The 12,736-nt window shown below is 37.6% G+C and overlaps 1 protein-coding gene across 4 annotated transcripts in view; it reads right to left on the bottom strand.

The window, feature by feature from the left end:
• The window catches only part of elfn2a (extracellular leucine-rich repeat and fibronectin type III domain containing 2a), a 201,920-nt gene that overhangs the window by 102,539 nt on the left and 86,645 nt on the right, over window positions 1–12,736 (bottom strand). For all 4 annotated transcript variants that reach the window (XM_016670325.1, XM_016670327.1, XM_016670326.1 and 1 more), the window contains exon 2: window positions 1,885–2,133. The gene's annotated coding sequence lies outside the window, so the exon portion shown is untranslated. The remainder of the gene's footprint in view (window positions 1–1,884; window positions 2,134–12,736) is intronic.

Here is a 12,736-nt window from a genome sequence, read left to right as displayed (position 1 = left end):
GGGTGATCGGTATCGATAATCGGCCCTCATGGGTGATCGGTATCGGCAGGGAAAAACCTGATCGGCACATCTCTAATAGTTACTCCATCTTCCACTCTGATTTTTTCTCGTTACGTTTTTCCTTCTTTTCTTTCCCTCTCCCTCTACAACAGTGTCAACCCTTTAATAATATACAAGCCCCTTGTCTTTCCTGGCAGCGGTGGCAAGATTCTTTGCAGGATTCAATCATGGCCTCCCCACTAATGAGATTAGCATGGCTAATGCACATGGCTCTTCCTCACTACATTACCGCTGGCGCACGGCTGGTGTTCCACATTGCGGTAGAGTTCCCCTGACACAGCGGCTGATTGCCGGGCGACTGAACTAAGACGGCCTGTGGTCTGACTCGGTCTCGTCAGAAGGGATGGAAGGAGGGAAACTCTCAGGTAACGCGGGACGGGGTGGAGTTTGCTCGCAAGCGAGTCAAGTCTTTGACAAAATATGGCCTAGGACGAGTAATTTCACACATGCGCATGGGAGGACTGCATCGGGAGGGCTTGGCAACGGCTCACAGCTTCCCACTGTGTTTGAGAAGCAATAGGAGAACCTGGCACTCGGAACAGGCAGAATGGAGAGGCAGGATATGGATGAAGAGATGATGAAACAGATTAGCTTAGCATCCTGGGGTTTCATTGTTTGGCCCTATGCTAATCACAGTCCAAACATGTTTACCAAAAGCTAGCCGTCGAGGAACAGAACATTGTTCCATTTTAAGTATGACTTAACTGAAGCAGCGAGTCGGATATAAATGATGAATTGCCATCGTTAGTATTTGTTGATGGATGCAAAAGTCTATCCAATACACACAGCTCACACACACTCGCAGACTAAAACAATGATTTAGGAAAACTACAGAAAGCCAAAAGGCACAAGAATATAATAACCTGTGTGATTGGTTCAGTCGATAGTCTGTTTGTATTTCAGCGGTGACATTCGTTCACTACTTTAATTCTAACTCAAATTTGATTGTTTTTTAATTAATTGATCCAAGACAGCAACATGGACTTAGAATTTTGTTTTGTGGTATTATTGTGGTAACAGTATAAAAAACTATTTATTGCTTCTTTCTTTTAGCCGTTTATGTAACAACATTCATAGAGCCACAAACAAACATCATTCTTGGAAAACATTCCCATTTGAAATATTCTTATTTTGGACGCCACTTACTTAAAGAAACGTGATTTAACCTGAACTCAGTAACTGTATTTAACCATATTTTCAAATTTCTCCTTACTATTAAAAACAGCCAACAGACTCAAACAAAACAACATTCAATCCATTAAAAGTGTATCAGTTTTTACATCTCACCAATCTCACCATCAGAGGACGAGGAGGTTGTCCTGCTGAAACCAAACAGGTACAGCTCATAAGCTGCTCATAAATATATTTGTCTTTCCTAGATGGCAACATATTTCATCATCTTCCATTGCAATGTTTTTCATGTCACCATGACATGAAGTCATGAACACGCAGATCCACTTCCACGGAGCTGACTTGGTCAGAAAAGTTCCTGCAGAACATTTTCTTCTTCAAGGTGTCACTGGCAACATTTGCCTTGCTTCATCAGTTACACAAGTTGGGCCAGGACTGGTCAGAACCCCCGAGACGCAAAAAAAAGTGTTATTGTGTTTATTGTGTTCTATTTCACGGTGTAGCGCCGCTGAATGCTGTCAGTTGATCTTGCTGAGGGGAGGAAAAAGCTTTAGTGCAGGATCCTTCACCTGAAACATGGTGACCCGTCAAGCTTAGTCAAGAACAAGACTGAGCAACAGACTCCATGTCTCCCCGCTGGTTGAAATGACAGATTCTCATATTAGAACTAAATGTACGAACGGAGGGACTCACCTCTACTTGAGCTGGAGTTAAATCAAAACATGCAGAGGTGGAGACGTCCTGTCCGCTCGAGAACACCGCCTCCTGGTTACAATCTTCTAACTTCTTTGGTAAAGTGAAACTCTTTCAGACTCTGAATGCTGGGTAATATTTTACCCCTCCCAAAATTGTTTTTATTTTTTTCTTTCAAGAGTATCTAGAGGTCTATGTCCAATTTGATCTGGCTCCTGTGTCCAAGGAGCTTCGGTAGCAACACTTCCCCTGGACAAAAACAAGAGAAAAGAGAGAGAGAGAGAAGAAAATGTAAGTAGGTTTTTTATTGTTTTGTTTTATTTTTTACATATTTACAGAAAAGAAACTCACAAGGAAAACCAAGTTAAACAGGGAGTACTGATTAATTGTACATATTTGTAGAAATTCTGTCTGGCTCAATATTCCTCGGTACGTATAGCTTTGGATGGACATTTATTGTATCGTTTATCATTTATCGTGATAAATGACTCTGATTTATCGATAAATTTCAATTAACTATGTCTTAAAAAACCCAAAACAGTTTGCATTGTCGTGATTGTTAGTTTTATCATTTTCTACCGTTTGTTCCATGACAGTATCAATGAATATCAACACATTTGAACATGTGATTAAATGCAGTGACTGTGTGCAGCTTAGTGATACAGATCACACTTATTTATGTGACTGGTGTCCTTGAAAAAGCATATTTGTTACGTTTTTATCGTTACTGTGATAGTACTACAAAATATCATGATAACATTCAACATTCTACGTCCGCGTCACCCAGCCCTGTTTATGGCTGATTTCCATTCCAGTTTAAAACTGAAATTGGTCTGATTAAGTATGCAGTGAATGTCTCTGTGTGGTGCCAGGAAGACGGTGTGGACCAGCTTCAGCTTTGAGAATAGTTCACAGCAGGAATAGTTCATGATTGTTGACAAGTGAGGTCATTTATTATTTATTCACTCACTTGCTTAGATTTGACATTCAAACTGGAAGAAAAAAAAGTTGATAGATTATAAGGAAGGAGGGAGGGAAGCATCTATTTACAGTAATGGAAGAGTTTTGCACAAACATGGAAAATATTCACAGCTTGCAGCAGGTTGTTTGCTAACAAATGCTGCAAAAAAAATGTAGTAATGTTAACAATAAAAAGAGTGTTTTATATTAATTTGAAAACAAACACCAGAACTGAGCAATCTGACCAAATAAGAATAATTAACATTATTCAACAGAATTTCAATACAGCTTAAATGTTAGTATTTACTATACCTGTTTTAATTAATACGACATAGTTAACACCATATGTTGTTACTCTTAGTCTATGATCTTTTATACCAGATTTATACAAATCTTCCATCCATACAAGCCCAGTCGTTGAGGTAGCAGGTCTGAGAAAAGGAGCTGAAACGCTCCTTCTGCCAGAGATGCTCTCTAGCTCCGTAGTGTCTAAAGTGAAGCCATCTGCAGCCCTTAAATTGATTTGCAGCACCTGATTGTAATTAAAAAAAATGTTCCAAATCAATTTGACGTAAATGGAAACTTACATGGAACTAAACGGAAACTTTTAAAACCTGCCTAAAGCAAAATGCTCCACTAACAAATTGAAATCGGTTTCGCCTTTGGTTGACTGTTTTTTAATTGTATAGAGAGAGTAGAACCACAAAGTGGCCGAATTCAGCCGAGTTTAATGGAGGTAAAAAGGTTTTTCAGAGGGTTTTCTTGGACTCCGAACATTACGACACAATCTGAACTGGATATCAAAGTAAATCTGTCAAACAAAATGTTTTCATATCACCATTTTGACTGTTTTACAGTTAAAAAAACACAATGTGCTTTCTACATTTTTGTGAAAGTATAACTTTCTTAAAAGATGTGATCTTGGAACAAACATCTGAAGGCTTTCTCGACTCAGCAGTTTTGCTAAATAAAATGAAAACAGATTTCCCAACCCAGCCTGAGATTGTACAGTATTCAACAGAAGTGAGCCAGTCTCGGGCATCTGCCAATATTTAGCCTCTATCCAATACTTGCATTTCATGGTTATGAACAGTTGTGAACTGCACTCAAGTGCATTAATGCTATTAAAATCAACATTATGATTATATTAGCCTGACACTTCTGTAGCTCTGAACGCAGCAAAGAAAACAACCTTAATTCATTCTGTACATTGTGTCGCGTATCAAAAGAGTAAATGGCAGAAAGTCTTCATTAAGCGGTTCTTCAATCAAAAATATCAAACGCGTGTGGTTAAGTGTAAAGGGATGAGTCGATCAACAGTCAACATAATACAAGAACATGCGAGGAGGCATGGGAAACTGGAGTGAAATGCGCTCAGGCAACTTAAATGTCACAGCACATTAATGCAGGTCACCATCTGCTTTCATAACCTGTGAGTTATAGAGGATGGAGCTGGTGCAAGAGCTGGAGAGACATTAAGTAGAAGGAACCAAGACGAGTATTTTTATCTCCATCGGCCTACGAGGCCTTTGGCGATAAGCAAAGGTTAGAAGATAGGCGGGTCACATGAGGGAAACAGAAAATAAAGAAGAAAAGCAAGTTACATTGAATGGGAAGGAAGATGGCTGACTGTGATGTCACTAGGATAGCAGACATGTGAACATGTGGAGAAGGGCGTAAATATGGGGGAATTTTTCTGCCATAATTTGAGAGCACACATTTTCAGTTTGAAAGCAGGATTTCATGTCTTTTGTTCTCAAAACTTTTAATACTTGTTTTTAAGTTTTCATTTTGAAAGCAGGATTTCATGTCTTTCTTCTCAAAACTTGTAATGTTTCTCCTCGAACTCAGAACTTGTCTCCACTTTCAAAACTCTCTGCTCGCTTACGAAACATTTTCTGCTTGCTTTTGGAACAAAAATGCACCTTCGCTTGGTAGCGTCTCAGCCAGTCGAATGAAAGTGTTGTACTGGGTGCGTTTGTTTCCTGTAAGCAAAAGTATTAAAGGTTTTGAGACTGAAAATGTGTGCTCTCGAATTATGGCATATCCCGCATGTAGAGGGATAAATATAAATGCTAGAAGAAGAGCAGGAGGAGGAGCATGGCAGTTTGGACATTTATTGGAAACCAAAAAAGAAAACTAAAATAAAAAACAAATGGATGTGTTTTTAGGAGCTCATAATGACACCTGGTCATTATCCACACTAAATACAGCTGTGGAAATAAGCATCAGAGAGGTCAATGTTTGTCCTCAGTAAATATGTTTGTAATTGAGCTACTGACATGAAATTCACACCAAATGTTAACAGAAGTAATCCACACAAAGAATAAATAAACCGTCTGTGAACTAGGTTATGTGTAATAAAGTGGAAGTACACAGGCGGTGAGAAGAGAAGCGTATGGTGAAAGGTAAAAATATAGAAAAATGTAAACTTTGTAAACTTGTTTTTTCAAAACCTACTGATGGCAGTGAACGACATCAGAAACATAATCCAGAATTAAAAAAAACAAGATTAATTCAACGTAAATCAGCAAAGAGCATCTGTTCCTTGCTAAACTTGTGATGAATGAGTTAAAAATAATAAAACAATCAGAAGAGCTTTCCAAGACCTAAGACCTGGAATTAGCATAAGTATAAGTTATTTCTCCCATTACAAAAACAACTGCAATCCTACTGACCATATAACATTTTGAAAACAAATGTGCCTAATGGAAACACGGCACTTTTGAAAATATATATATTTTTTTTTTAATGAAACGCTTCGGTGCTGGGATGAGGTGACTTTTTTGGCCGTATCAAAATTTGTGTATTTCGCAAAACTGCAACGGAAACACTTTTTTTCGCATCACACAAGTCATGTGATCAACGAAAGGAAAAAGACGACAGGAAGTAGTTGGTCGGACGGTTTTCAGCAACTTACTGCGTCAATAAACTTCTTCGCTGAAATACAGCAATTGCAAGTGTGTTTTTGACATTAGTAGAATATCAAAGTCTTGGGCACATTTGTTATGGAGTTGATGAGAAATACGCTCAATTGGAATGGTGTTTGACCATTCAAAACTCCACTGAAGAAGAAAAAGCATGTGGGAAGTTTATAGTTAAAGTTTGTGAGGAACACAATATTGTCCATAAAGCCTACCGAGAATATATTTGCTTAAATTATACTTTAACTTTTAAAAATCACTTCACATTATGTTTGGAGGAGAAATGGCACTACACATCATTCTGAAAACACCATGGCAACGGTGATGTCAGCAGGTCACTGCATCATTTTGATGGGTTATCTTTGAACATATGGAACATGACTGAAGGAAAAAAAGAAGGAATGGTTTTATCAGAACATCCATAATGAAACTCTAAAGACGAAATGTTTCTTTTTTTTTTTCTTTAGATTTTTCAGCAAGATAGTAAAGTGGTCAAACACACACAGAGAGAAGGAAAGGAAGCTCTCAGCCGGTTTCAGAAAATAAAATAGAACTGCGAGAGTTGACCAGTCAGTCACCTGAGTTGTATCCACATCACTTCCTGTATGAACTGAGGATCAAAGTTCATAAAGAAAGTCCTCAGAAACTTCAATGCAAAGCTGTTTTGTGGACGAATGAGTCAAACTAAAATCTGTGAAATGCATTTGTTACATTTCAGAAAGTGTGTTCAATTGTTCAATCATTCGGTGTACCGACTAAATCACAGACTAACTTCTTTTGATTTCTGTGAGTTGAGTTGTTACCAATACCTGTTGTAAATGTCACGTGAAACTAATGTCAGCGTTGACGTATTCAACAGTTTTTGGGAATTCTTTTTATGTTTTTTATTTTTTTCTACTGTGTAAAGTGAAATAGCTATAAATGGGAGTTAGCAAAGGTGACAGAAGCGTATTAACACACGTCCTTTTTTTTTCCCCCCTTGTCTCTGACTGAGGAAGGGAGGAAAAAAAAATCTGGCTCAAATTCAGACAAGAACAAATGTGTCAAAATGAACTTTTGATCCACAGCAATGCCCAACGGTGAGCTGTAGGCTATTTTGTTTTGGGGAAATGGAAAAAGAGAGGAAGGGAAAACGGTGCATTACTGCACAGGACCATAGACGGCTGGACTGGCAGACACAGAAATAAGAGAAAAACTGCAAACACAATAATACATTTATATTAATTCAAGGAATATTTTTCTTGCACTTTGTTGTGGATCAGAGTAGGAGGGCTTATGGGGGCCGTTCAGTTGTTTTTTTTGTTTTTTTTTTAATTGTCAATTTTCCTTTATCTTTTAACAATGATACTTTATACAATTATCTAATTTAAGATCAGATTTGTTGCATTTTTGTGGAACCCATTTTATAGCACGATCAAGTATCTATGTTACCTTCAGTTGTTATGAAAAACAACTGAAGTTGTTTGGTGTATCATCCAGGTGTTTTGCACAGCCAGATGGTTGCCACGGGAGATTACAGGATTTCTCAAACATGCATGAAAGAATCAAAGTAACACTCCAGGTCTGTTTTTGATGAGGGAAAAACATTATAACTTGGTGTCGATTTTACATGATACCGCCCCTTTAAGGTTCTTTTCTTCAGTGTGTGCTGTGATGCTAACCAGTGCTACTTATGAACTTGTCAAACATATGAATAGAAGTCAAAGATATAACTGTTTAACGCAGTACTTTAACTATTTGATTCGACTTGAATTCTGTTCGACGAGCCTCCGACCTGTAACGTCACCAACCATCCTGACCACCGTGTCAAGTATGAAAACTGACCAGAAATAATTTTATTTACTCTCCATAGAGTTCGCCGACATTAAAAATGTCACCCCTGTCTTACTGCCGACTGCCAGCCGCTACAGCAGATAGCAAGGCGAGGCTGTAGGAGAAAAAGACGCCTGCTGCCACGCAAACATACAGCCTGTGCTCACATGTCAGCAGACGGAGGGTCTGTAAGTAGAAGAAAACATTAGAGCGTGGGCTTTGAAGGAGAGAGAACATAAAATAGATTTACATAGAGTGGGGGTTTGAGTAGATGGCTGCATGTTTCTCATCAGCTGTCAGTGGAATCCATTTGGTCTATTGCTTTCCTCTTTTCATCCTCACCTTCTCCCCACAGCATGCCGGAGCCCGGATTACGTCCATTTAGTACGGGACGCAAGTACGGAGAAAACCTTCACATTCGTGTTTGTTTTGCTCATTCTGTCCAATTCTTTTTTTCATTTCTTATCTGAAATCCAATATTTTCTAAATTACTAGCAGCTGAGTGAATAAAAAATAAATAAAAATTAATGTTGCAGCTATAATGTGTTTTGGTGATTCAGCTGTCTGCATTTTTCTATTTTTTTTTTTCTTTTTTTAATATGAGTGGGTGAGCAGATGACATTTGGATGACTGCCACACAGTCAGAAGACACTGCTTCTGTCAGTATTAATGGGGTAGATTTATTTTTTTTTTTAACACTCTAGGAATTTTGAAGTGTTTTACTGAAGTCTCAGGGCCAAACTGGTCGAAACCAGTTTGGCCCGATTGTCAACAAGATTTTAAAGGATATATAAATCCGAGGTATGACTCTAATTGTAAGATTGTTGCCATTTTCTGTGAAGCAAAAAAAAAAATTAAATATATAAAAGTTAATTAGCAAACCAAATAGGCTGTAAAAAAATAATTTACCTCTTTATTTTCTAAATATTACAATCCACTGTGAAGAAATATTAGAACGTAAACCATACTGAGAATAAAAGTTGAATATGACAAGACTCAAGCAACATGTTCCAAATTGTTTTTTTGTTTTCTCTCTACAAATAGTTTTAAACCAGGGGTGTCCAAACTTTTTGCAAAGGGGGCCAGATTTGGTGTCTTAAAAATGTAAGGGGGCCGACCTTGGCGGACGTTCTTTACATAAAACAGCAATATATTTAAACACATTTCAGCAAGCCATTCTGTGTTTTACATTTACTTTTTTATTTTAATTTCAGCAATCTTAAGCATGTCTTTTGGTTCATTTGAAACATGCATATAATATGTAATTGAATATTCACTTAGCTTCACTCTGTTAACACTTTAACTTTTTTCTAACGGTTAAACAGAAGTAATTGTACTCTTGTGTGTAAATTACATTTGAAACATAAAAAAATATCTCACCACAGCAGTTCAATATTTACAGAATTTTTAAATAACAGAAAAATGAGCAAATAATAGTCATATCAACAAGTGCAGGGCTCATGTGAAATATGACATATTAGTAAATGTTGATCAGATTTTTAAAAGTTTATTATTCTGGAGTGAAAACTGAAAACTTGTCTGAATTTATTACTTATTTTGATCTTAAAAAACAAAAACAAAATTTATTCAGAGACTTATTGTAAATGACAAGTGACTTGTCTGCATTAATGTGATACTGAGATCTGGACTGCGGCACATAGGACAGGTCTGGCTGAGATGTCTCGTAAGTGAGAGTCCGTTATTTAAGTTCACAACCGAGAATGTCTTCTCACACAAATACGTCGACTAGGGTTGCAACCCGTCCCGTAAAATACAGAACCGTCCCGTATTTAACTGTTAAATGTAGTGTCCCGTATTGAACCGAAATGGGACGCCATTTGTTCCGTATTCTACAAATGTGTACGTGTAATAACAAAGAAGTGGTCCCCGAGTACTTTATATAGTAGGCTGCCCCAGTCATTGTTTCACTCACGGTGTTGCGACATTTTTCATAAATTTTCTCAATTTCTAAAGAGAAATCCATGAGTTTCACCACAAATAGGCAGAACTGTTGATAATATACTAATACAGNACGACGCGTCCCTTATTTTGATTTCTGACAGGTGGCAACCCTAACGTCGACCCAAACAAGCTTAGCATTTTCTTACCAAACCGAATGTCTCGAAACCTGTGCTTATCCAGCTGTCGGTAAAAGTTCGCGAGAGAAAGCTGCTGGTGCTGACTGCGGCTCTTGCGTCATTCTGCAACTCAGTGAGCTCCAGCTGCAAATGGTCTGAGTCACACGGGCTGCTGCCCTCTAGTGGGTAAATGAGGAACAGCATTTAGTGTGTAAGCTCCGCCCTATGCAGGTACATTACTGCTGCCCAACGTATTAATTCTACGTGCGGGCCAGACGTTATTGATTTTATGACAGAGGCTGCGGGCCGGATGAAATTTGACCACGGGCCAGACTTTGGACATGCCTGTTTTAAACTATTTTAACCACTTAACTGCCACCCTTAAAAAGCTTCTATATTAGTCAACGGGTTAGGAGGTTTTTAGTGGTGAAATTCAACTGCAGGGTAATAAAAGATTAGAGGAAACAAAAATTCTCCTCCTGAAAATCTAAAAGCACCAGATTGACATTCGAGATTTCCATTTTTATTCAAATTATCCTTTCATCTGCACAGTGTCATTGTGTAACAGCAACAAGGTTTTGTTCTTTTAAAGTCACTACAGTGGATCATTGAAAAGCAAAAGAAAAAAAAATACAATTCAACCTCTGTGAGAAACTGGAAAAATCCAAATATTCAAATATTTTAGAAAAAAAAATCAGCAGACACATTTTTCATAAATTTTCTCAATTTCTAAAGAGAAATCCATGAGTTTCACCACAAATAGGCAGAACTGTTGATAATATACTAATACAGCACGCATAAGATCACATTTAAAAATGAAACTAAATTAAAACCTTTACATTGAATAGCTTCTACTAGGACTACATTCAAAAATAATTACTGTTCAACAAAATCAATGACTAATTTTCTGAAAAATAATTCTGGCTAAAGTATTTTCTGTTAGGAACCGCAAATAAATAATTATAACTCTGTGTAACTGACTTGTTTCCCTGGACCTTTAAGGGAAGAGATTACTAATGTCAGAGAGGATAGGAGCTTCTTAAAGAGACAGAGGCTAATTTCAATGAATCACAATGATGAAAGATCAAATTACTTTTAAGTCATTTTTTACATACACAGCACTTTTATAACAACTGAAAGTAACATAGTTACTTGGAAAATACACAACGCCCGCCCTTTATTATCAAACAATATCTCTCATACCAAGCTTCAAGACGGGAGAGAGAACAAATCGTGGATTTCTGGTAAAGCAGGAATGAAAGATATGATACTGACAGACTGGAAAACAGGAATTAAAGTGATGCAGCTAGAAAAAGGACAGAATGACAACACTGCAAGAAAATATGAGCAGATTGGGAGGAGGGAGAGAAAAGAAGAAAAAAAAAAAGACATTAAGTCAGCGGAGGACGGCGAAGGTGAACAAAGAGAGATGAGCAGCTATTTGGGTAAACTTGCATAAAACAAATGACTCAATGGTTTCAGAAGAAGGATATAAAGCTGCCAACGCACATCTAATGCTCACCAAGAGCTACGCATGGTGGGAAGGCGAGATAAAAGGAACAACAAAAAAAATGGAGATTTTATTCTCAGCTTGTTTGGTAATATGGAAGGAGTTTCTGACATAATATAACAGATGAGATGGGTTACTTTTTCTTCATAACTTGCACATCTCTCCTGTTTCTTGAGGGGTTTTTTTTCCCCTTCTCCTCAGAAAACGTGGTGGTGGAGCTTGTGCCCGGATAGTGAAGGTCGTTAGCCCTTCGTTAGCCCTCAACACAGCTGTCCAGAGTTTAGATTTGCAACCCTGGGACCTTTGCTGCATCTCTTATCCTTTCTCTCGCTCTCTTGTCTGAAACGCGGTGACTAAAGGCCACTAGTACCAAAGAAATCTCAAAAAGGTGAAGGCACTTCAGCAAAGAAAAACAAATTACCGCAAAAATTCCTCTATTCCAGTTCCCTGCGCTATGTAGAGAACACTTCACATTTACCAAATAATGGCACTATCCAAAATTACAAACTGTGATTCACTGTTGATTACATTCTGCAGTGTGCAGTTAAGAACAAGATTTAAAAAGATTGTTTTGACATGAAGGTAAGCTCCTTGGTTTAAAATGGTCATCCAAAAATTGATGTACCAATGACATGGTGAGCACATTCTGCTTGGTTTTAAATTCTCTCTCAAGTTTAGAGAGAGCTTCTCTTCCTGAAAACAAAAACAAACTAGGTTTCGTCTGCTCAACTGGTTTGACACATTGCTAACGTTTCTGTCTGAAAACAGGAATTGTAATATTACTACATGCCCTGCATTGCGTGAGTGATGGATATGTAAAAAGGATTCCATAAAAACAGCACAAAAATAACAGTGAAAGTGGCAACAAATAGAACAGTTTTTCTCAATTATTAACGCAATTACCAACATTTAATCAAGACTGCTCAGTCTGTATGACTCTCAAAGGAGAAAACGTGGAAATGATTCACTGGGATGTGCATTTTCAGACTTGGTAAAAGCACACACAGGGTCATTGCGACCCCGTCAGTCCGCGCATCCAGAGTAAAAGACTCATGGGTTCTAATTGACCTGGTCTCTTAATGCTGGAGGAGAGTTGAAAATACAAGAAGAGTTGTAATTTCATAAAACTCCACAGCCAAATGAGAAATGCTGAACATCTTATGAAGTTATAATTGGTATCAGTTTTACAAATAAGCATATGCTTAACCTTTTAACAAATCAGAATGAAGTTATTATCAGACACGGGACTTTGAAACAACTGTTTAAACCACTGTCCATTTGAAAGACAGAACCAGCGACTTGCTGAGCTGGTCACATCATATATTTATAACTCTATCAAAGCTTCTTCTTTTTTTTTATTAAAGTGACTATTTTTCTCATAATTTTACAATTTTCTACCATCAGAAATGTCTTTATTCTGCCAATTTTATCCTATTCTGGTAATATGACTTTGTTCACGTAAATATTATGACTTTAGTCTTGTTTTTGTTTTGTTTTTTCAATATGATTCTCTTTATCTTGCCCTAAAACTCCGTCATACTCGTTTTACTAACCTCTGCCGACGATAC

The sequence above is a fragment of the Poecilia formosa genome, unplaced genomic scaffold, assembly GCF_000485575.1.
Source record: "Poecilia formosa unplaced genomic scaffold, Poecilia_formosa-5.1.2 Scaffold32, whole genome shotgun sequence".
Lineage (NCBI taxonomy): Eukaryota > Metazoa > Chordata > Actinopteri > Cyprinodontiformes > Poeciliidae > Poecilia > Poecilia formosa.
This window is presented reverse-complemented; position numbering and strand designations above follow the sequence as displayed.